Genomic DNA, 25,179 nt, shown 5'->3' with positions numbered 1-25,179 from the left:
GTCATACGTGGTCTGATTAGCAAGTTTGCAGATGACACTACGATTGTTAGAGTAGCAGAAAATTTAGGGGACTGTCAGAGAACACAGATGAATATAGATAGATTGGAGAGTTAGGTGGAGAAATGGAAGATGTGAGGTGATGCATTTTGGAAGTTACAATTCAAGAAGGAATTATACAGTAACTGGAAAAAGCCCTGGGGAACATTGATGTACAGAGAGATCTGGGTGTTCAGGTTCATTGTTCGCTGAAAGTGTCAGGTCGATAGAATGATGAAGAAGGCATACAGCATACTTTCCTTTCTGCATTCCAACAAATTAAGAAGTGGAGAACTATAGACCAATTAACTCATCACCTACAAGCGGGAATCTGTTGGAATCTATTGCGTACAAGAGCAGGCAGGCGATATTTCCGTTGTATAGCACTTCCGTTTCGTCACTTTCGGAATACTGTGGACAGTTCTGGTTGCCACATTACTGAAAAGATCTGGATGCTTTGGAACGAGGGCAGAGGATTTTCACCAGGAGGGTGCCTAGCATGGAGAGAATGACATATAAAGACAGGTTTGGTCGATTACGTTTATTTTCATTAGAAAGGCGGAGGTTGAGGGAGGACGTGATTCAGGTCTACAAAATCATGAGAGATGTAAACAGGGTGGATAGCAAGAAGCTTATTCCCAGAGTGGGGGACTCAGTTACTAGGGGTCAAGAATTCAAGAAGAAAGGGGAAATGTTTATTGGAGATATGCTCGAAAAGTTCTTTGCGCAGAGGGAGGTGGGTGGCTGGAATGCGTTGCCAGCAGAGCTAGTAGAGGCGGGGATGATAGCGTCATTTAATATGTATCTAGAAAGATACGTGAATGGACAGGGAACAGAGGAAAACAGATGCTTAGAAAATAGGCGACAGATTTAGGTCGAGGATCTGAATCGACACAGGCTTGGAGGGTTGAAGGGTCTGTTCCTGTCCTGTGACTTTAGAGTCATAAAGTCATAGAGATGTACAGCATGGAAACAGACCCTTTGGTCCAACCTGTCCACGCCGACCAGATATCCCAACCCAATCTAGTTACACTTGCCAGCGCCCGGCCCATATCCCTCCAAACCCTTCCTCTTCATATACCCATTCAAATGCCTCTTAAATGTTGCAATTGTACGAGCCTCCAGGACAATGGTTCGGCCACTGTTAGAAAATTGATGTTGTGAAACTTGAAAGGGTTCAGAAAAGATTTACGAGGATGTTGCCAGGGTTGGAGGATCTGAGCTACGGGGAGAGGCTGAAAAGGCTGGGGCTGTTTTGCCTGGAGCGTTGGAGGCTGAAGTGTGATCTTATAGAGGTTTACAAAATTATGAGGGGCAAGATAGGATAAATAGGCAAAGTCTTTTCCCTGGGGTCGGCAAGTCCAGAACTAGAGGACATAGGTTTAGGGTGAGCGGGGAAAGATATAAAAGAGACCTAAGGGAAAACGTTTTCACACAGAGGGTGGTACGGTATGGAATGAGCTGCCGGAGGATGTGGATTTTCTTTGTTACTTGCAAATACTGGCGAAAAGCGTCTATTGATACTTGAAAGGAAAATGAAATCAAGATCACATGTGGCACAGCAAATGTGTAGATAAGATAATTTATTGTAGAGAACAGAAAAATGACAAGGAGGTGAAACAGTTACAGTGCGTCTGTCTTCAAAGAGGAAGATCCAGAAAATCTCCCAAAAATACCAAGTCATTATGGGACCTTTGTAACTAAAGACTAAAATAATTTGGAAACAGAATTGGAATGAGGATTGATAAGTCTGACAGACTAGATGTAATTCAAACTGAAATTTCAGAGAAAACAGCAATACACATCTTGATTGGAATAGGACCCATTCTATTTTTCTGTTTTCACTTTGGAAGGTTATAATGCATTCAAATGAATTACGAAGGGAACAAGTGGGAGAGTGGAGCACTACAGGCCAGTTAGTTGTCATTCTCAGTAGGGAATCTGTTGCAACCTATTTTAAGGAAGATCTAATTGGACACTGTGTAAGTAATAACAAATTTCAAAAGAGATGTTCTGCATTTATGAAAGGGAAGTTATAATTTACATTTCTTTTCTCGAAGGTATCTCTTGAAGATGTAAACAATGGCGAATGAGTGAACGTGATGTAACCAGATATTCAGTATGATATTTTAATCAGCACACACAGTAAGTTACGAGAAAACATTACAGCAAAGTGCATTGGGAGGAACATATGCAAACAGGGAAAGTCAAGCATTAGAGAAACTATTGGAGAACGTTTGTGGTGGTAGAAGGTTGTTTGTCTGACTTCAGACCGGTGTACGCTGGCGTGCCACAGATTTCAGTGCTGTGTCCCTTTAAACGCCTTCATTTAAACGGAATCCGAATACAGACGATGAAGAATCAACTAGACTCAAAGTGTCAGCTTGCTGTCTTTTTACAGTGCTGTCTGACGAACTGTGATCTCTATCATGTGTTGGTTTCAGTACAGATTCAGCTTCTGCAGTGATTTGCTCCTTCTAGAAGTAAAGACATTCTGTATTAGTAACACAGAGAGTTGGGGAGACTGTACCTGGACAATACCTGTACAATTTTGATGTCTTGTTCTAAGTAAAATGTACTGATCACATATACTGAATGGGCATTCTCCTGATTAATCCCTCAGATGGCACGATGGTCTGCTGAGGAGAGATGGTCTGGGATCAAGGTGGGAATCTGTGTGTGAAACTGGAGAACGCTGATTCATTGTTAAATGAGGACTTCACGTCTGTTTTACTTGGGAAAAGGAGGAGGTCGGTACAGAATTCAAGAAGATGGCCTGGGAAGCTCTTGAAAAGATTGATGTAAGATGTGAGCAGGGATTGATGATATTGGCTGGTATAAAATTGGACCAGTCCCCAGATCCAGATTAGTTCCATCTCAGGCTGCTGTTGGAGACAAGGGATGAAAGGCGCTGATGCAAATGCTTAAATAGAATCTGGTCACAGGTGAGGTGCCCGAGGACTGGAGAGCACCCTTATAGGAAGGGTGATAGAGATAGAGCAGCGAACGAGAGACCAGTGTGTATCAGATCAGTGTTAGAGAAACTTTTGCACAAAATATGTGGTGGTAGAAGGCTGTTTGTGTGACTGGAGACCGGTGTCGCCTGGAATGCCACAGTGATCAGTGCTGGATCCCTTATTACTTGTGCTATTCATAAATGGTGCAGATGTGAATGTAGAGGGGGAGTGGGCGTGTGAGAAGTAAGTATGTGTTTGACACAAAGATTGGCCGGGTGGTTTGCAGTGAAAAGGAAGGTCTTATATTACAGGAAGATACAGATGGAATATCAGATGGATGGATCAATGCCAGATGAAATGTAACCTGATCACTATCAGGTGATGCATTTTGGAAGAAGGAGCCAAATGTGGAGTACGTAATGAATTGCAGCACACAAGGAAGCTCATAGGGAGTTTCTCCACACATTTTTGAATGTGACGCAGGAGGATAAAAAGATTATGTAAGAAGTCAATGGAAACTGCAGGCATAACCTTTACTCATCGAAGCATAGATTACAAGAGCTATGTAGCACTTTGGTGAGGCCAAGATGGAATACTGTGTGGAGTTCTGGGAGACACATTATAGGAAGCATGTGATTATTCTGGAGGGAATACAGAGATTCACCTGGATGCTTCCAACGATGGTGCATATCAGCTATGGTGAGAGGCTGGATAAGCTCCGGTTGATTAGTTTGAATGAGAGAAGACTGAGGGGGACGTGATTCAGAAGGATCAGATTACGAAGGATATGGACAGGGTAGATAGACAGCAGCTGTTACTTCTTTAAGTCAAAGGGCCAAGAAGAGGGGAGCACACTTTTAATGGGAAAGATTTGAGGCTTATAGATTATTAGATTATTCAAGGATTGCTTTCCACCCAAAAAGTCATGGGGTCCGGAATGCACTTCCTAAGATAGGGGCGTTGGGCGGGGGGGGGGGGGGGGGGTGGAGTTGGTTGGTGGAAGGGTGATATAATGAGTCATCTTACAAACATTAAAACATGTTTGGACGAGTGTCATTGAATTATGGCGACGGGACTGATATAGAAAAGTTGGAATGATATAGATCGTGCTGTATTTTTTATGGCACAGAGTCTATGCTTCTGTGATTGTATGGCTGTGGAAGGTCAATCATTGGACAGCTTAAGACAAGAAGTAGTGGGTTTTGGAAGAGTACATTAACAAGCGTGAAATGTAAAATCATTTCAACGTACAATATATCAAGGTGAAATTTTGGAGAAGATAATTGTAGCTTCCTTACAGTCCAAAACCAGCAAACGGAGAACAGGAAAATGGCAGATTATAAAGCATCTACTTCAGTTCGGCCTTCTTGAAAGAAATTTTTAAAAAAATGCTTTCAAACAATTCTAGGTCCACTGAGAAAGAAAGGAAATACAATTCAATCAGTAAATAAACAGTTTTGGAGAAAATATTTGGACTGAAATCTGATAAATCCCCATGGCCTGATAATCTTTATCTCTGATTCCTAAAGGAGGTGGCCATGGGAATAATGGATACTTTGCTTGCTGTCTTCTAAATTCCTGATGATTGAATTGACAGATTTGAGAGCAGCAAATATTACCCCAGTATTTCGAAAGGAGGTAGGGAGAAAGGAGAGGTTTCAGTCTGCTTAGCACCAAAGAAGCAGTCAGGACGATACTAGAGTCCATTAGAGAGAATGCTTTGCCAGGGAACTTTGAGAATTAAATTAATTTGAAAGTAATGACCATGGATTAAGTCAATACCAAATTATTAATGGCGATTCCTATTTAAGAATCCGACTGGGAAATAAATTATGGCGAAGCAATAGATGCAGTTAATTTGGATTTTCAGAATCATTTATGGTGACGTCCCAAGTCAGGTGTTGTGGCAATGCTACTCCTTTAACAAGATCATGCTGTCCTTGTTTTTTTTCATAGCGTTCTTAAAAGCAGCGAATCGGAAAAGCCTGGATTTGACTACTTGGTGTGGAGATAGAGTATCAACCATTGGTATATTGAATAGGAAAGCAACATTGATGGACTAAAGTTCCTACTTCATATTGTTCCGATAATTCATCACTTCAAAGGAGATACAGTATGCAGTGTTTGGGGAAAAAAAATTGAAGAGATATTCGACCAATAACTAGAATGGGGGAGGTTCACTGTGTTGAATGACCTACCCCTTACCCGATGTTTCTGTGAATTCTGTGGGAAACTCTGTAAATGTGTCACAAGCTCTCAGATGTTGGGAAGGAGGTCTCTGCAGGGTCAACAGGACTGTGTTTCCCATTCCTTTTTCCGATACCGAGGCTGGTGCCGGCTGTTCTGTAAAATTTCATCCATTAAGAGGTCGGAACAGTTTGATACAATAGAGTGTCTTGCTTGGCCCTTTCAGGAACCGTTGAAGAGTTTATCACATGTCTGTTTGTCGGGAATCACTTTTAGGCTAGAACAGGAAAGCAGGTGAGATTCACTGCCTGAAAGGACATTGGGAAGGGTATTGGTGTTTAAAATCGACATTGACTTCAAGGTCACTGCTACTCGCAGCAGATTTTAAATTTCGGTATTTTATTAATTGATTTTAACTTCCGCCAGCTTCCAGAGCATTATCCTGGTCTGAATTAGTAATCCAGTGACATTTCCACAACAGCACCATCTCCACATGGGAACTGATCGGAAACCACACTGAGCAGATTATATATGTGATGCTTGACAGCTCTGTCAGGAATAACTCCCAGCAATTTGACTATCGTGATGGGACTGAGGGGTAAATGGCAGGATTGTAATTATTCTTCTCGTAAGGGACTGGAGATAGTTGAGGAATTTTCCATATTGCCAGGGAGGTATCAGAGTTGGAGCTGGAATGAAACAGTTTTACCAGGGACACGGCTTGTTATGCAGCACAAGTCTTCAGTCCTATTGCAGGAATGGTGTCAGGGCCCATTATCTTTGTCGTATCTACTGTGTTCAGCTGTTTCTTCACATCACGTGCAGCGAATAGAACTAAATGGAGACTGGCACCTGTGATTCTGTGGGCATCATCCAAGGAACACGTCTGTTTGAGGTTGGTGCAGACATTGCATTCTGTCTTTTACACTGATATGCAGCAAGGTTCCATTCTTTCGGGAAATGGCAAAGCAATAACCTCGTGGTATTGAGCTGTTAGTCCAGCGACCCACGCAATGCTCTTGTGACCTGAGTTCGAATCCTGCCACAGCCGATGGTAGAATTCAAATCCAATAAATGCTTGGAATTAAGAGTTTAATGATGATCATGAATCAGTTGCTGATTGCGAGAAATTCCCATCTGGTTCATTGATGCCCTTTAGGGAAGGAAACTGCCGTTCATTCCTGCTCTGGCCTACATGTAACTCCAGGCCAACAGCAATGTGTTTGATTCTTAACTACCCTCTGGGCAATAAATGATTATCTACCCAGCGACACCCTAATCCCATTGAATTTTTTTATATAATATTTGAGGAGTTCTCTTCTTTCATCAGTTGATTCATAGTTCAAATCCATTTCTAACTGGCTGTGGCAGGACTGCAGAGCTTCGATCTGATCTGTTTGATTTGTAATCATTTCGTCCTCTCTATCAGATGTTAGTCCTGCTGTTTGCAATGTAAGTGAGTCGTCAACTGTGGTAGCTTTAAATGGGTTGTCATCAGTTTTAAGTAAACACGCTTCTGACCTTGGCATGTTCACCCACACTCGTGACTGACACACCATTCAACTTAATGGAAATGATAGATTGAGGGATTATCCTGGGCGAAAAGTTACAGATTGTAACTCAGTACAATTCTCCTTGTTTCCAACTGTGATCTACATTATTACATGAATTCCCGGTTTTGAGCTGCAATTTCTGCAATGCAGTTCTGCTGCCTGTCGCCAAATTCATACCGAGACCCATTGACCCACACCCCGTGACTTACTTTGGTTTCTGATGTGGCAACACTTCCATTTTCGTATTCTCATTCCTCTGAGCGTTTGTGCAGGTTATCACATCCCTCACAACTTTTTTTTTCAAAACTCCAAAATGTATTCCGTGAGGTTGCACCATGGCTCAGTGGTTAGTGCTGTTGCGTCATAGCGCAAGGGACCCAGGTTCGATTCCATCCTCTGACGACTGTCGTTGTGGAGCTTGCACGTTCTCCCTGGGAGATTATTTTGACTGATTTGGTTCCCTCCCACAAACCTCTGACTAGATGCTTTAGTCAGGGGGAAATACAGGATAAGAGAATGGGTCTGCTTGGTTTACTCTTCAGAGGATCAGTGTGGACTTGTTGGTCTGAAGGGCCTGTTTCCACACTGTAGCGAATTCTAATTCTAACATTCAACTGAATGTTTTCCCTTGTAGTTGTGCCACTTGCGGCGTTTAAATTGAATGTTCTTCCTTCTGGTTCTCTCCATGGTTTCTATTAAGAACTCTGTAATGTCAATGATTCCAGTTTTATGCAGTTTCAGAACCAAGGTATCTGTGCATCTTGTTTAATTTTTCATTTCCCAGTGTAAGGCAATCCATGTGGGCCAGGACATACATCTTTCACATGTTCAAAACCAGAAAGGCCGGGAGAGGCTCAGCATGTCTGTCAGCATCTGTGAAGACAGAGAAACAGAGATAGCGTTTCCACTCCAGCGTGGCCCTTGTTCAAAACTGAAAAACGCTCCTTAATGCCTTGGCAAAAGTGGACGAGGGATGATGGGAAACAGAGCACGTGGAGGTGCAATGGAACAGAGGGATGGGCTTTTAATTGTGGTGAAAGAAAAACAGATGTAAAAGGAGTCTAAATTATATTGTAGATGGGAGAAATTGGTGGCCTCTATTGAGTGCAGCGTAAACAAGACACCGACGAGATCATTGGGAGGCCAGGAAATAGAATGTATGAAAAATTGTGAACAAATATAATGGGGTCAGGTTGTGAATTTTGAATTGTATATTAACTCCTGCAGGTTGTAACACATCAAAGTGTAAAGTGAGGTGTTACTCGAGCTTGGTTAGTGTGTCATTGGAACATTATAGCAGCTCAGGACCGAAATGCTAGGATGACAGCAAGGTCGGTTATTGAAATGGGAAGCAATGAGCAGCTCAGGGTTATTCCTACAGACAAAGTGCGAGTGTTCCTCAAAGCAGTCTCTGTTTGATCTCCCCAGCGAAAAGGAGACTGCATTGTGAGCAGCAATGACAGGAGACCGGATTGAAAGAGTAAAAGTGAAATGCTGCTTCACCTGGAAAGGGTGTCTGGGGCCTTGGACTGTGAGGAGGGAAGAGGTGAATGGGCAAGCGTTGTAGCTTCTGTAATTGCATAGGAAGATATCATGGCGGAGTGGGGAAGTGTTCGGAGTGATGGAGGGTGCCACAGAAGAAAGAGCCCCTGTGAAATGCTGACAGTGGACGCGCGGGGAAGATGAACTTGATGATGCCATCCCATTGGAGATGGTGGAAGTGGTGGAAGATGATTCTGTGAATGTGGATTAATGCAGTAGAAGTGAAGACATCTATCATTGTTCTGGGAAGGAGGGGTCAGAGTGAGGGCAGAAGTGCGGGAAATGGGATAGTCACAGCTGAAGGCCCGCTCCCCCGGAGTTAATGGAGTTCTGATTTGAGGAAATAGGAGGCCACGTCAGAGGCAGTTCACTGGAATGTAGCATCATAAAACAGAAACAACAGAGACGGAGAAACTGGGAAAATGGAGTCAGCCTCCTCTGAACACGTGTTCAGCTACTTGCAGAAGACCCCCTGAATGATTGAAAATAACCTGATATCTAAATTGAGGATTTCTGTCTCACATCTGATCTGAAGCGAGATGTGGAAGTAGAGCCAGAAGAAGGTCAGTGGGTATAACTGGACAGACATTCAAGCATATATCCAATAACGCTCAGAAATTATTGTTTCTGTTAAAAAAAAATGGACTCGAGAAGATGCACCACCCATTGTTGACAAGGATACTATAATGAGCATTAGTGTAGGGCCAGGATTAGGATGTTTATTTCAGCGACCATAAGCAGATGCTGGGCATGACTTTCAGCTTCCTGAATTCCCACCAGAAACCTCTGCCATTGCTGGTACATCCGCTTCCCTGCTCCTCTCCACTTCCTAATTCCAGGTTCTCCGTCTCAAATTACAGAGCACAGTCTCTCACATCATGGTCCCTCCCCACTTCACCTGAAGGTCTTTGATCCAGTCTACCTTCCCTGCACTAACATCAAGCTGCGTTGTGTGCTGCCACCTTGCCTCTGGTCTCAGTGTGGCTTGGCCTCTCAATTCTTGTTGTTTCAGACCTCCCACTTACATCTTATTCCGGAAAGTTTCCTTCTTGGAGGAAACCGTATTGAAAACACCATCCTCCCTTTGCACTGAATGCACATTGTGAACCCTAATACAAAAAGTATACTCAGCCATCATCTCACTCTGCTAAAGGTACCTACACGCTGACCGTGTGGTATAAGAATTCTTTTTTAACATAGAACTGGCCAGAGATATGTTTTCACTGTAGAGATCAACAGCCCCTTTAGCCAAAAGAATTTATTTGCTTGACGTCTTGTTGGTACTAGTAAAAGTTGCATGCTACTTTCGTATTGTAACATGGAGAAAAACAAATCACAGTATGAAGTTTGATCTGAGTGCTGTTGGTGTGCCTACAGGGAACTGACAGTTAATTTACATCAGAATTTCACATCATTCCTCACAGGAGAAGACGCTGTCGTTTTTAATACTGTTACAAGTTTTCAGTGCTTATCTATAAATGCCTGTTCTTGAAGCTGTAATCAGAAGGAGTGTAGGAGATTGAGGGTGACATTCGAAAAGTTTATAAAATCATGGGAGGCATGGATAGGGTGAGTAGCCAAGGGCTTTTCCACAGGCGAGGAGAGCCCAAACATAGAGGACGTAACTTTAAGGTTAAAAGGAGGAAATTTGAAAGGGACAAAGGGGCAACGTGTTCACAGAGAGAATGATTTGCTTATGGAATGAGCTGCCAGAGGAAGAGTGGTAGATACAAGTCCAGCCTCAACATTTTAAAGACATTTGAACAAACTATGAATTGGAAACGTTCAGCAGGACACATGCAAGCAGATGAGATCAGTTTAGTTTGGATAACCTGGTCAACAAGGACAGGTTGGACCAAAGTGTCTGTTTGTGCTCGACATGACTGTATAAATCTAGAAAGCAAGGAAAAAGAGAAGGAAAGATATGATGTAAGCAAATTGGCATGGAATATAAAAACAAGCTGCGCAAGATATTCTGTGTAGATAAATATGGTTCTTTGGTAGAAATGAAGTCAGCAAAGTATATTGAGGACATTTGGAGGGTGTGCCGAGAGGGACCAGACAGATAATTTACACCAGAATTTTACATCATTCCTCACAGGAGAAGGCACTGTAAATATTTCCATGATATAATCAATATAACAATATGAGGGAAGTTCTTGAACTGCCTCTAACGAAAGAAACAAGGCTTCTAAATGAACAGATAAGAGTAAGGTTACGCAGGTCAGCAGTAATTCGCAGGTGGTTTTTAAAGCAGCGTTTACAGAGTGACTGGTGCTGCTGTGAGAAATAATCCATCACTCTCTGCATTGCAGGAATGTTCCTGTCTTGAAGAAAGGAGCGAGACAAAAAGCAGGAACCATTTAGCCTCACCATTTTTACTGGGAATCTGCGACAGTCTGTTATTAAGGAAGGAAGTGCAGGGCATTTAGAAAAGCTTCACGCAGAGTCAGCATGGTTTTGTAAAAGGGCATCTATATTTTGCCTTGCAAAATCATGCAAAGTTTTTTTCTGGAGATTCCTGAGAATGTAACAAGCGAACGTGATAAAGGGGACATGGTAGACACGAGGCTTCCCAGAGATTTTTCATAAGGTTTCACAAAACAAAAATTGTTACACAATACAGAAGCTCATAGTGTGACAGATAATATATTAGCATGGGATGACGGTTGGTTGATACATAGAAATCGGAGAGTAAGGGTTAGTGGATCTTCCTGACAAAATGTATCTGCGGGAGAATCACAAATATCAGTCCAATGGCAAGATTTAATTACAATCTATACTGAAAGCCTAATGGCAGATCTGAGTGCAATATTCATTCGAGTTTGCGGATGACACTGAGACTCACAGACAGGCAGGCTATTTAGTGGAGAGGACTCCCACAAAAGGAACAGTGTAAAGAGATGTAATTGTTCTTGCATCTGAAACATAACATCAGCATACTGATGCTGCAAGTAAGTTGGGTGGTTCATTAGGCGAGTTTCTGGAATGAAAGGATTGAATTATTGAGTATATCTGAAATGATGAGGCATTTATTCATTGTGGTTGAAATGAATGTGGATGATATTACTGAAACGGAGAAGATGCAGAGGGGGCTTGACAAGGTGGATTTCGAGAACGTGGATCCATTCCAGGGCAGAATCTTGAACTCAGAGATGTAGATACAGAATAACGGATATCGATTATAAACTGAGATGCAAACAAATGTCTTCTTTCAGAAGGTAGTCCATGTCTGGAATTCCCTAAGCCAATGAGTGTGGAGACTGGGTCACTGAATGTATTTCCAGATGGAGTGGATTAGGTTTTGACATATCAGCGAGATGAGGCATACAAGGGGTTAACAGGAAGGCGGAGTTGATCTCTGAAGTAGATCTGCCATCTTCTTATTGAATGACAGTGCAGGCTTGAGCGGCCCAATGGCCTACACCTGTTTCTATTTCTTACGTTCTCATGTTATTCTTTCGGAAAGTAACTGGTTATTTTCCTGGAAATGGTATTGCACAATGTTGTATTCAGTGAGAGAAGAGGATTTGTTTGAGCTAAACCTGGATGCGGGTAGAGAGCTGTATTCACAGCGAATCTGGGTCTGTAACATGCCCAACATCTGGAACAGAAGTTATAGAGAGGGGAGCCTGAAAAGAGGGATTGGGGTGAGAGTCAATTTCTGACTCAGCCTGGATAGTCCAAGTACAATTCACAAACTACACCTAACCATAGGAGTGGCCTCGATCTGCCCCTGTGTAGCAGGTCCGAAGGGCTAATTGGATCATCAGAACATAGGGCTTAATGACCCGAGTGGGTCAAACGGCCCTTTGACTTTACTCAACAGTAAATAAGGTCGAAGTTCATCTCATTGTGGTCCTAGCTGCACTTTTATCTTCATGCACCATTATCCCTGATTCACCTGTCTATAAACAATCAGACTAAACCAGCCTCGATATAATATAAAGATTCAGCCATCCCATATTTCTGGGAAAGAGAATTTCGTCGTGAATAAATTCCAACTTTGTGAAATTTTCTTCACTCCGGTTCTGACTGAGGTTGAAGGCTGTCACACTTTCCTTTTCTAGCCCCACCCATTCACTGCTCACAACACATTTTAAATATGACCATGTTGGTGATATGGCCGATGATAAAAGACTTAAACTGGGTCAGTTTCAGTGATAAGAACAAGTCAGGCAGGTTCTTTCGTCAGACACAAGTAACTAATATAACTAATGGACGAGCATGGTGGATATGTGATTCGCACTGCTGCCTCGCATCTCCAAGGCACTGGGTTCAATTCCAACCTCGAGCGTCCCGTTTGTGGTGTTGAAACATTCTCCACGTGTCTGTGTTGGTTTCTTCCCAGTGTCCCAGTTTCCTATCACAGTCCATAAATGTGCAGCTTAGAGTGGGTTGGCCGTGCTAATTTGCTCATTCAGGATGTGTAGATGAGGTGGATTAGTCATGTGAAATGCAGGGTTACATGGATCGGGTGGGCGGTAGATCTGGGTGGGATGCTGTTCGGTGGGTCTGTGTAGATTTGATGGGCAGAATTCCCTGCCTCCACACGGTTGAGGTGCTATAACAATGGCTAGAAGTTTGGACTATATAAATACCCATTGGGTATCTACCTGCTACACTATGCTGAAGGTCTTGTATGCTTCAGTAAGATCACCCTTCTTTCTATGAGTAGCCATAATATAAGGCCTTCATACCTGGAATAGATGTAGTGGAACATCTCTGAACTGCTTCCAATGTAATTATATCCATTCGCAGGGAAGTAGACACGAAGTAACCTCATGCCCCAGATGAGGTTTTCTTTAGTTTTCTCAGAGCTGTGAGTCTTTGGAATTCCCTTCCCCACAGATCGTTGGATGCAGAGAAATTGAATATTTTCGAGGCACAGACAGAAGGTTCATAAGTAACAATGTAGCCAAGGATTATCAGTGAATGGGTTGGAATGTGCAGCATGTGAAATATTGGCAGTGTACAAAATGACACTGCTCCAGAGCATCCGGAAAAAAGAAATGGTAATCTAGAAAACATTTTAAAATGCGAATAGTAATAGAACAGACTTCAAAACGACCAGAGGTGTGTGCTGACAATGAAGAGAGACCACTCGTGATGGATTAACCTGAGTGTCACCTTACCTCGGATGATGGGTTGGGGGTGTGACAGCGTCTCCTTTTTGGTAACCTCTATCAGTGTGCGAATTGAACCGGTGCTGTTGGCCTCCATCTGCATCACAAACCAGCCGTCCAGTGGGAGACTGTACAACTGTTACAGACAGAAACAGTCACAGGCAAAGGGCAAGGGAAACTTTCATAACAAGAAAAAAAGTACAATTAAGATAACAGTCAAAATAACGCCTGAGGGTAAAAATGTTCTCTGCTAGAAATTGTATTTTATAATGAGACAAATATTTCAAAGCCATCTTTGGCTGAATAGGATAAGGTGAGACAAATGAAATAATCAGAATTACTAATTGTGATTGGATATTGATAACCATACAATAAGTGTCGAATTTTGATTGCTCTGTGTAAAATTACCATTACATAGACGTAAAAAGCTGATGGACTATATTTTTGGAAGAGTGCGTCTCCATGGAAAATGCCTTCGAACAGGTGCTTGAAGAAAACCGGGGTAAAAGTGCCTGAGTGTTGTCTGCTCAGTGACAGGAACCCAGTGGGTTGAATGACTGAAAGTTCATGTAACATGGAACCGAGAAAAGCATCAGATCTAGTACAATCTTCTTAAATGCTAGAATGCGTTGGAAGGGCTGAATGGCCTCGTGGTGGATTTGAATTGTATGTCATTTGAAAACTGTACACATTTAGTGCTTTCCCTTCTGTGTTACATGCTGTGGCAATGACATTTTCCTGAAAATGGGAATTATTTGGAACATTAACTTGAACATTCCAAAATCAGGATTCTTCAGAATATTATACCAACATGCGGGAGTGTTGCAAAGGCGAGAGAGAGAGAGAGAGAGAGAGAGAGAGAGAGAGAGAGAGAAGACTTTGCATGCAGTAGTGAGAGTCGTGGACCATGAACCTTTTCCGGGGTTTGTGCTATAACAGATATATAATGAGTGTGATGGAGCAGAGAGAACATGGTGACACTTATCCTGACAGAGCGGGGAAGGTTATTGGTGCTAGTCTGTATTGCTGGACATTTCTTCAGACCGCAGATACTACAGTGAGCTGGTGGTGAGATCACACCAAGGTCGGTGGGGCTTATGGTGTGGCACCCTCTGGGAAGAGAATGGTCCCCCTCTGTACTAGCCCTTCCACCATGACCTCCGTGGTGTAAATTACCCTAATCTGACATGCTCAGCGTGAACTGTGCAAGGCAACTCCAAACTGAGAGAGCTCAAACGTGTGCCCATTATCTTTAAAAGATAGAGCCAGTGCCAGGGATCACGGAATATCTGGGTCATCCGGGCAATTGTGAGTAACCCCAGCCTTGGTGGGTGTGATCGGGCTGGCATTGAATGACAGGAACACCATGGGGTGGCTGGGTAGTTAATGAGGTGAGTTCGATATGATAGTACCAGGAAACTAGCTCAGCCACATACAGACAACCCATCTGTCACACACAATGAAAATTACGAAAAAAAAATTATTGCTAGATTCAGCCTAATGAGTCAGACTCTGCTGTACTCACTTTCAGTTACAGAGCTGCAAGACAAATGCTCATTCAAAACTGTCCAAAATCTGAACTCACCCATCACTCCTGGGAATACTGGCTCATGTTGCAGTGTACTGTCGAAATATCTTCATATCAGCATGCTGAAACCTGTGATCTTCTCTGAAATAGTCTCTCAATCTCCCTCTCCCTTTTTCCCAAAATTCTTTTGTTTGTTGTTATTTAAACTGATTTCCCCACTATCTCTCTCTGGTAATGATTTTCACACCAACAACACCTCTTGTCATGGCACAATGGAGAGATGGAGCTGTAAATGGATGTGAGCTTCACATCCTGTCACTCCTAGCATGGGCTGTAAGTTTTCTCACATTGTGCAGGGATTTAACACAATGTTTCTGAACCATGCACTGGGATGATGTACACAGATCTACCTGCTGGGAGGGTAACTACTCCAGGTTTACAGATCAATTCACTGCTAGTCACTGTGCAGCTCTCCATACTGAACAGAAATCTCTTGCTGCATATCACCCATGCTGGAGAGCCCGTTTCATCTGGGTTATTGAATCAATGCACCGGTGTGGTCTGTGCTGGTACCCATGTTGAACAGATAGCCAGTGGCCTTGTGAGACCTACGCAGTATTCAATCCAGGAGGGATTGCTGGGTTGTACTGGGCCTCTGCTGCACAATGCTCATCCTGGAAGATTGCTGAGTTGTCGTGAATCTTGACTGCACCATGCTCCATCCTAGACAAATTGCTGGGTGGTCTGGAGCCGGGTCTGAACAGTATTTCATCCTGAACAGATTATTGGGTTGTACTGAACCTGGTCTGCACCGTGCTGAGCAGATAACTTATCTGAGCTTATACGTGTCTGGATCTGTGAGGTGGATTCAGTATCCGGTGTAATTCCTGATCGAGCAATCACTCCTCCAGCTCGGCGCATTCTGCTGTTAAACCCTGTATTTCTGCAACATGTTGTCCATTTAGTAATTATCCAATTAAAACATGAATATCTATCCTCCTCGCGATGTACATGAGCAAACGTAGCTGAAAATATACGATGAAGGTAGTCTCAATCAGAAGGTTTTCTTACTTTAAAGGTAAGTAGGAGGTGCTCTGTTTCAGATGCAATTCGCTTTGTCAAAATATTCAACATTCAACAATATACAGTATATTCAAACACCGTGGATAAAATACAACCAAACCAAGAGCAACGTGGATAAATTTAACTCTATTGGAAAATATAACAACATAATAGATTATTTAACTACTATACAGTAACGACTCATGTGGCAACATCCTATAAACGCACACTTTTCACAAAACAAACTGAGGAAACAGTTTGTCTCACATGCAGTTCTCCAATCCAGGAAGAATGAACATCAAAAGACAATTCTGAGAGAAACCTCAGAAAAAGACTGCATCAGCTGTAAGAGATTTCCTGCCTTCCAACCCTACTGAGGCCCCAGCAATAACTGGCAAAAGGTAAAACTAAAAATATTGCTTCTGCGAGAGTTGGCCAACACTCCACAGGAGCACAAGGGATGGAGTGTATCTACACCGTGTATGGCACTGTAGAAGCGTCTCAACAATGCCTAACCCCATCTAAGCCGTTAAATGATGATAAGATAAATGGCAAAGTTAAACATAAATACGAACATAATACGAAAGGATGCAGCAGACCTGGTGATCAGACACGGACGGCCTCGGGAACCCAGCAATTCCTTCCCTGCAAAACACAGTATAATCATCGAGCTTGTGAAGAGAAAGCATCATCTCTCTCCGTCACGTCGAACTGTACTATTGGAGATGTGCCATTCATCCAATAGTCAGCGATCCCAACATCCCACCCAGACTAAGTATTATTGTGATCTATACGAGATGCAGTGAAATGGGTTAACTGGAGCTATTTGTTCAGAGACAATGATTGATGTCAGTCTCAGTGGACCCTAACTGTGTCACTGGAGATTTTCCCACTTCCATAACTAAGGGGCTTCTTTAAACCTGTTGTCCCGTAGTATCAGGGGCAGCGTCATCCTCAACACGATAGGACTAAGCAGCTCCAGAGAAAGGGAAAGGAAGTGAATCAGAACAATAGACTGAAAAGTTCCAGCAATGGATCCGAATCTGAGATTATCAGAATGGAATGTTACAACAATGAAGAGGAGTTTATCTTTGGCTCTTTGCTGGCTTTCTCAGGATTGGCCATGGTTAGAGATGACCATCGAAGCTGTACTGAGGATTATTCAAGCTGGTTACTACCCCATCCTCGTTATTATTGGTGTTCCTGGTAAGTCTATCCCTGTCAATTCTATGAACTATGGTGAAGATCATTGATAATTCTGTTATATATATATGTCGCAAAAACATGGAGTACTTTAGTCAGGTTAATTTACAACCTCTATTTCCTTTAAATTAATTTCAGAGTCGTCACTCATAAACATATAAGAAGGAACAAGACTGACCACACACCCCCACCCCCGGACACTGCATTTACAGGGTGCCTGGTTCCATGTCTAACAAATGAAGCGGAAATTACACAGAAGAGAAGATCTGAAAACAGGGAGGAGTAAGGCACTGCACTATCCTCCCTGGGATTTCCAAGAGCATTTGTTTAAGCAGGAACCATTCAGGTGTAAAGTGTGAAACCAGTTCGTTTCAAAAATGAGGTGGTCACTGAACTGTGTCCCTCCTTCAGTATAACCTGTAGTCACACACCAGGGACAGGACTGTGCTGACTATCACCATGAATCTAATTGCTTTAATTCTGGAACTTCCTAGGCATGAGTGGGTAACATATTCATCATCTCTGAAGTGTAGTCCTCCGATATATCACGAGCTGACATAAGCTACCTGCCTACTGAGAGGAATGCATTGGTTCCATCTCCACAGGGGAAGGTACAGAAATCAACTTCCAGAAATACTAGAAGAGGGACTGGTGAAAATAAGGAACTGAAGGAAATTAGAATTAATGAAGGTTTTCTTTTTGGAAATCTAATTGAACTGAAGTTTCATAAGTTGCTGCATCTGTTGAGCTACGTCCCAGAGTATTGAGGAGATTAGAACAGAGCTAGATTAAGAATTAATTATTGATTATTCTTCAATGCTGGCTAGATTCTGGAAAGGATCCTGCAGACTGGAAAGCAGCTATTGTAAATCTAAATATTTAATACAGAAGAGAGAGGGAAAACGGAAAACGAAATAGCTTGATGTCAGCTGCAAGAAAAAAAACATTGGAACCTTTTACAAGGAACGTGACAACTAGACAGTTGGAAAATGATGATATGATTTGGTAGAGTTGGCCTAGATTTAGGAAAGGGAAATGAACTTCGATAAACCTTTTTGTGGAGGTTGTGCATTCTGACATTGACCATTGAGAACAGATGGGAGTGGAGTATTTGCGTTTTAAGAAGACGGTTGACCTGATTGAATACAGGTTAGTGCGGAACGTAAGAGTCCATAGGTATGTCAGGGAAGAATATATACCATATGGATTACAAAATTTGTAATGGAGATACGAGAAGAATACTGTTTTTTTTATTCTGGACTGAAGGCTTGATGGTGGCAGCAGGATCAGTGTTTGAGCAATAGCTGTTCACAAGGTATGAAAATAATTCGGATGTGATCAACAAATATCATCATGTACATTCATACGTGTTAAATGGTGAGAGATTGGGAAGCGCTATTGTTGAAAAGGACCTGGATGTGCTTGGTCATAAGTCACAAATTGAATTCTTATGGGGCAGGAAGTAAGTGAAATGTGGCTCTTCCTGCAAAATGATTGAAGTACCAGAGTTAGAATATCTTGCCCACTGGTCGTATTTGGTCTGCTTAATAGATAATGATCTCTTTGACACCAAGACAGTGCAAAGGAGTTTTACCAGACTAAACCCTGGCATGATAGTATCATGAGGAGTGAGTGCAGTGACTATGTGTTTAATCTATAGCGCTTTGAGAGAATAAGAAGCTGAAAATTGATGGTTATGGACGGACATTCATCATGCCCCAAACAGCTGAACAGTCTGAAAATTCCATACGTTTCAGTGGAGTTTTGATTCCCGATAGTTTACATCTACTTGCAGAGCCCCCATGTCAATCGACAGAGAACTACATGCTCTGAACGAACTCTGGACACTTGAATGCACAGTTATTGTTTTACCCTGCATTGAATGTCACTTTGTACACAATCCTGTCAGCAGCCACGATAACTTTATTCTGAAACAGTCAGTCATTCCCCAACAGCTTCTGACCTCTATGGAGACCATGGGTCTACCTTCTTGGAGATTGATGACAACGGAGGGAGAGCTTAAAAACGGTGGGCTTCATTCCGACTGCCAGAAAACCATGTTAAAGTAACACTTATGTTTATGAGTAATTAAGTCGTGTGAATCAATGTAGAGCAGTCTATCTGTGCAGCCCCTGCTCCATTTGTTTGCAGCGTTAGAACGTCTGTGACACTTTCCTGTTCCTTTGTTAGTGGCTTGATAAGCTGAATGACCTCTTCACTTTTCTTTGTTGACCCTGGGAGTGAAATGGTCTCTTTCTAATGCTGTGGAAGTGAGATGTGGAAGTGAGTAGATTGCTTCTCTTCCTGTGTTATAGGCAGATTGGGCGTGAATGGGCTATCCCTCTTTTGGCCCAGTAGTTTTGGTAGTCTGAATGGCTTCCCCACATTCTTGTAGGGATCGATGTGCTGAATGAACTTCTCCTTTTAGTGCGGAAATGTACAGTGCTGTTACATAAATGTTATCCAGACTTTAACAGCACAATATTGAATGTTGTCCAAGTCTAGTTGCACATGGACACAGACTGTTTCAAGAGCTGAAGAGGGACAACTTGTTGTGAACATTATGTAAAGTTCAGTGAATATCCCCACTTCTGCTCAGTTTAAACTCAATAGGCTTAATGGCCCCCTTCCAAACTGCAAGGGATTCCCCCTTGACAAACAGGAGATGCCTAGGGTGAGGGAGCTACCTCGAGGATCTCCTGCACAGTTGCCCCACGTTTGAGATGCATGATGCCCACCGATGATGAACATCTTCCGTTGTGCCTGAATGACTCCAAACAATGAAGAAGTCACAATCGAATCTCATTTAGTGTGATTTTGCTCAGGTTGTTTGATCTCATCCTCAGTCAAATACTGCCTTGATTTCAGGGCCAGTCTCTCTTACCTGAGCCCCTGTGTTCCCTCTTTTGTTCATATCAATAGGTCATGGTGTAGAAGCAGATAATGTTTTCCTCAAACAGAGGACAGTGAATGTCTGGAATTCTCTTACACAGAGAGTTAGGGGAGCGAGATCATTGAAAGCGAACAGTGCTGTTTCGCAGCGGTCGGTTCTAGGACCTCTAATTTTGTTATTTCTATAAATGAATTGGCTGTGTGTGTTGAAGATTGGGTAAACATGTTTGCCGATGACACAAAGGTTGTTGGAGTAGTACAGAGTGTGGAGGGCTTTTGTAGGTTTGAACGGGACATTGACAGGTTGCAGAGCTGGGCTGAGAAGTGGCAGATGGAGTTCAAGCTGGAAAAGTGTGAAGTGATTCCCTTTGAAAGCTCGAATGTGAATGCAGTCTGGAGGAACAGAGCAACCTTGCGACCCATGTCCACAGATCCGTCAAATTTGCTACTCAAGTTGATGGGGTGGTTAAGAAGGTATATGATGTGTTGGCTTTCATTAGCAGGCGGATTGAGTTTAAGAGACATGAGGTTATGCTGCAGCACTATTAGGCCCTGTTTAGACCACACTTGGAAAATTGTGTTCAGTTCTGGTCACCCCATTATAGGAAGGATGTGGAAAATTTGGAACGGATGCAGAGGAAATTTACCAAGATGCTGCCTGGACTGGAGGGCAAGTCTTATGAAGAACGTTTTGAGGGAGCGAGGGCTTTTCTCATTGGAAGAAAGAAAGATGACAGGTGATTTGATAGAGGTGCCCAAGATGATGAGAGGCATAGATAGAGTGCATAGTCAGAGACTGTTTCCCAGGGCAGAAATAACAATCACAAGGGCTCATAATTTTATGGTAATTGGAGGAAGGCATAGGGGAGATATCCGACGTAGGTTCTTTAGACAGAGAGTGGTGGGTGTGTGGAATGCACTGCCAGCAGTGGAAGTAGAGTCAAATACGTGTGGGAAACATAAGAGAATCTTGGATAGGCATATGGAAGAAAGTGAACGGAAGCATGTAGTCTAATCTGATCCGATTGTAGGATAAACGGGTGGTGCAACATCGAGGGCAGAAGGGCCTGTACTCTGATGTACTGTTCTTTGTTCTGTGTTGTACGGAATATCTCACAGAGGCTGGAGATGGATTTTGATGTGTCAGGCAGGTGAGGGCTATGAAGATTTGGACATTATGGAAGATATTGAGACCTCGAGCAGATTGGCCATGATTTTAGTGAAAGGCAAGGCAAGCTTGAGAGGTGAACGACCTGCCTGTGTTTTTGATATTCTCACATTCTGGTATTGGAAAGTTCGTGGGTGTTATTTTCCTGGAAGGTCTGTTGTGGAATATGCAGTCAGGCAGCCCAGAGGACTTTGTGAGCCATCTCTGGGTGAGATATGGGGGCTGCATTCACAGTGAATCTGGGTCTACCAACAAATGGAGCACAAGTTGCAGAGAGAGGAAGCTCTGTAAAGAGAAATGAGGGACTTCTCTCATATCCAGTCTGGGTTTTCCAATTACATTTTCTAAATCTCCCAAACCGTGTGTGACAGTCATGTGGGACTGAATGGTCTCCTCTGTTTCTGTGCATCAGATGATAGCAGTTAGTGGGCTCCAACTGCTCCTGTCTAGTAGGTTTGATGGGCTGAATTGAACACACAAACAGGGGACTGAGGAGCATGAGTGGGGCATTCGATACTTTGAGCCTTTTCCACCAGGCACTAAAATTGTGGCTTATCAGGTTGTGGTCTCAGCCACACTTTCCTGTCTGTATCCCAATGTCCGTGCCTCAGTCGCTGTGAAATCTTTAATTAATTGTGCAGTGACTATTTGCAATCAGAGAGGCACCACAAACTTCTGGGGAAGAGAATTCCGATTCAAAAGACCTTTTATAACTTTTCCTCATCCCTCTGATGAATAAGAGAGTCCTTCAGCGTGGACACACCTCCTTTTGTCCAAATTGCTTATGCCGATCAGGCATCCTAACCTGACCTATTCCCACTGGCCAGCATTTGACCCATATCCCTCTTAAAATATATCTGGAGAGATACATTACTATTAATGTATCTCTCCAGATATATTTTAAGCATGTAATTGCACCCGTTTTCACCACTTTCTCTGACAGCACCTTCGTGCACCCAACAGCCTCTGCATGAAAACGTTTCCCCTAAGGTTCCATTTAAATCTTTCCCCTGTCACCTTCAACTTATGCCGTTCTGGACACCCCTACACTGGGAAAAAAAGATGTTGGCCATTCAGACTATGCATGCCCCTTCGAATTTTATAAGCCTCTGTCATGTCACTATTCAGCCGCCAACAATCCAGAGGGAAAAGTCTTAACCTATTCATCCTCTCCAGTAGCTCAAAATCTCAGGTTCCAGAAAATCCTTGGTAATATTTTCTGCACCCTCTCAAGATTAGCAACATCCATCCTTTAGCAGTGCCAACTGAATTGTCCGCAGTATTATTAAAGTGCCCTCATCAACGACCTGTACAAGCGCAATATTCTTCCCCAACTCCTATACTCAATGTTCTGACTGATTAAGCCGAGCATGCCAACCGCCTTCCTCACCACTCTGTCTACCTGTAACTTCACGGTAAAGGAACTATGAACCTGCACCTGTAGTTCGCTTTGTTCAGTAACATCCGCAAGGGTACTAACCGGATTTAACTTAACAAAATGCAAAATCTCACAAATATGTAAATTAAGTTCTACCTGACATTCCCTGACCTTTTGTTTGTCAAGGGTACTGTTGTACTCTGAGATAATCTTCACTGTACACTGCCCCACGTTTTTGATGTTATCTCTAAACCTGCCAACTCCGTCTCCGATAATCACATCTCAGTTGTTTATATACATGATGAAAATCAGTGAGCTCAGCACTAATTTTTTAAGCACACCTCTGGCCACAGGCCTCCAGTCTGTAAAACAACCCGTTACCTTCAATTAAATTTTGTATCCAATTGGTTAGTCTTTCCTGTATTCCACATGACCTAACCTGAGTAATCTGTCTACGATGAGGAACCTTATTAAATGCCTTGCTGAAGTCTGTCTCAACAATGTATACTATAGTGCCTTCCTCAATCTTCTTCGTCACCTTTTCAAAATATCTATCACATTAATGAGACATGATTTCCATTGTACAAGGCCACGTTGAATTTCCCTAATCAATCCTTGTATTTCTAAATGCATGTAAATCCTATCCCTCAGAATCCCCTCCAACAACCTCCTCGACACTGACATTAGGTTGACTGAGTCGATAATATCCTGTGTTTTTGATCGCTGTTCTCTTTTCTCGTCCCACTCTTCCACGAGCCACAGAAAATATATAACTAGGTTGGTGATATGGCCAATTATATAGTTCTCAGAGTGTGTCAGGGTCAGTTTTAGGAACAATTATGACAGATTTCGTTAATTTGCTAAAACGACATGTTTATGACCAAAGCAAAGTTACTCAAACCATGATGGAAAGAGAATGACAAATGGTTATTGCACATATGTACATTGATGTTTCCCTTTGGAAAATTCTGAGGAACATACATACACACACACACACACACACACACATGCACACGTATGTTTGATAACAAACTGAAAAGCAAAATTTCTGCAAAATTATCTGAAAGAGCTTCGTCCAATTATTATTCGAACTCATGACAAAAGGAAAAATGAGACTTTGACTCAAATGATATTCTATTTATTGAGTCATCAAGTCCTGCAGCATGGAGAGAGGCCCTTTGCCCCTTCGTGATTAAGGGCTTTTGCCTGAAACGTCGATTTTACTCATCCTCGGATGCTGCCTGAACTGCTAAGCTTTTCCAGCACCATTCTAATGTAGACTCTGGTTTCCAGCATCTTCAGTCATTGTTTTTGCCAAACTGGTCCACGCTTATCCATCCATACTAACCACTTTCTCCCAGCACTTGGCACATCGTGTCATTTCCTGTCCATGTTCTTGTCCAAATGCCGTTTAAATATTGTTAATATAAATGCTTCAACCATTAATTTTGGCAGTTCATTTCCTTTGTGTACCATTCTCTGTGTAAAACAGTTTCCATCAGTTTCCCTTTTGTTCCTTCACCTCTCAAGTTAAACTGATGTCCTTTCGTCGGCGATTTCCTACCCAAATTCGAGAAAAAAAGGCTGAGTGCATTCACCCTATTCATGCCTCTCATAATGTGTAAACTTCTATAAGAACCACCTCAGTCTGCTGCGCTCTGAAGAGAAAAGTCCTCGCTTGCCCTGGCAACATCTTTGTAAATTCCATCTGCACACATTTCATTTTAAAACTATCCTTTCAATCGCAATGTCACCAAAGCTGAACACAACATTGCAAGTGCAACCTCACCAATATCCTGTATAACTGCAACAAAACTTCCAAACTTCTCTCCTCCATGTCCTGATCAATGAATGCCGGTGTGCCAAAAGCCTTCTTCACTGCCATGCCTACCTGTAACTCCACTTTCAGAGAACGGTCTACCTGAATTCCATGGTCCCTCTGCTCAACTACACTCCTCAAGGCCCTACCATTCACCATGAAGCCCCTACCTTGATCTAACTTCGCAAAAATATTCCTTGACCCACTTCTCCAGTTTGATCAAGATCCTGCTGCAATTTCTCATATACTTCCTCACTGTCCACGATACCACCTATTTTAGTGTCACCTTCAAATTTACTAATCATGCCTTGTACATTCTTAAGAATACCTTTGATTTGGATATCAAACAGTAATGGGCTCAGTACCAACGCCTGAGGCACTCCATGTGTCACAGGCCTCCAGCGCGAGTGCATCCTCCCACTATTACTCTTTGCTTACTGCCATCAAGGCAATTGTGTATCCAATTTACGAGCTCCCTCTAAATTCAATGCAATTCTCGCCTTGGAGACGGGTAACCTTATCAATTGCCTTACTGAAAACCATACAGACTACATCTACTGCACTTCTCTCAGCAACATTCTTGATCACTTTATTAATGAACTCAAACAAATTTGTAAGGCACGATCTCCCACTCACAAAGCCATACAATCTTTCTAGTCTAAAAACAACTATCAATGATAATATTTAAAATTAATAATAACAAACAATTTTAAGTAATAATAAGATGT

The sequence above is a fragment of the Hemiscyllium ocellatum genome, chromosome 8, assembly GCF_020745735.1.
Source record: "Hemiscyllium ocellatum isolate sHemOce1 chromosome 8, sHemOce1.pat.X.cur, whole genome shotgun sequence".
Classification (NCBI taxonomy): Eukaryota; Metazoa; Chordata; class Chondrichthyes; order Orectolobiformes; family Hemiscylliidae; genus Hemiscyllium; species Hemiscyllium ocellatum.
This window is presented reverse-complemented; position numbering follows the sequence as displayed.